Genomic DNA, 1,196 nt, shown 5'->3' on the forward strand with positions numbered 1-1,196 from the left:
GCCGCAGAGCCTCTCTGGCTTCTCCTGGTTAATACGGCTCTACTGTTTAATTCTCTCTTAGAAAAGCAGCATTATTTTTTTTAAACACTTTTTATAAAAACTAACAGACAGGATCAACAACAATGATACAAAAAGGCAATAATTGCTTTTCAACTCAAGTGCGCAGCAAATTTTCCACCCTCTGAGGACACAACTCGGACCCACCGAGACAGAGGTGGCGTGGTGTCCCCCAGACTGCGATCCGAGCTCCCGCCCCGGAGGGGGAAGATGCGTTTCGGACTATAGCAGCACATTCAAATGGATCCTTAAAACCTACTCTGGTGTCTAAGCTACCTACAAAAACCAACCAGCTCCCAGTGAGTCTCCCCTCGCCCAAGGAGCGAGGGAAGGGGCCGAAGGTGAAGGCACTTTTGGAAGGAGAGGAGAGCAGCATCCAGGCCCTGCAGCCCGGAACCGTGGAGTCTTCCTCCCTCCCCGTTTCCCAGCAATTAACAATAAATTAAGCAGCCTCAGTGGGGCAGCGGAAAGCCGAGGGGATTGTGCCCAAACCTCGCCCAGGAGGTTGCTCCCCGGGGCGAGGACTTCCCTGCTCTCATGCGGTGGGGGGACCACGTCCCCCAGGCAAGCCAAAACCCCACAAATACCAAATCTAACGGCAACAAGAAACAAGCCACACGTTTCCCCTCCAAGCAGAAGCAGCCACGCCACCCCCCCAGGAGCCACAGCAAGGGCTACAAGGAACACGAACTCGAAACATTTCGTAACTTCATTTTGGGTTCTGCTCCCTCTCCCCAGCAATTCTGGAGCCCTGGCACCATGAAAACGGTCGCTTCACCCCGGCCACCGGCAGAAGCTGATGAGAGAGTCAAGGTCGAGCTCCGCCAGCCCGGCTGCTCGCGCCAGCAGACACGTGCGGGTCCTGCTCCGCGCTCCCAGCGAGCGAAGGGGGCTTATGGAGGGTAGGTGGGATGCAGTGACCTTTCGGTGTCCAGGGCGGCGTCCTGCTGCGGTGGGGCTGGGTGGCTCGCGGGAAGAGGACGCTGGTCACAGGTTGACGTCCGTGACGTCTGTGGGCGTGCTGGTGGGCTGGCTGGCCGGGTATGCAGCAGTCTTGGCGGAGCGGTATTCCGGGTGGCTTTGGGACGCCTGCTTCAGGCCCTCGGCAAAGGCCGCCTCAATCTGCTCCTGACAGGCCT

The sequence above is a fragment of the Buceros rhinoceros genome, unplaced genomic scaffold (genome assembly GCF_000710305.1).
Source record: "Buceros rhinoceros silvestris isolate BGI_N320 unplaced genomic scaffold, ASM71030v1 scaffold23771, whole genome shotgun sequence".
Lineage (NCBI taxonomy): Eukaryota > Metazoa > Chordata > Aves > Bucerotiformes > Bucerotidae > Buceros > Buceros rhinoceros.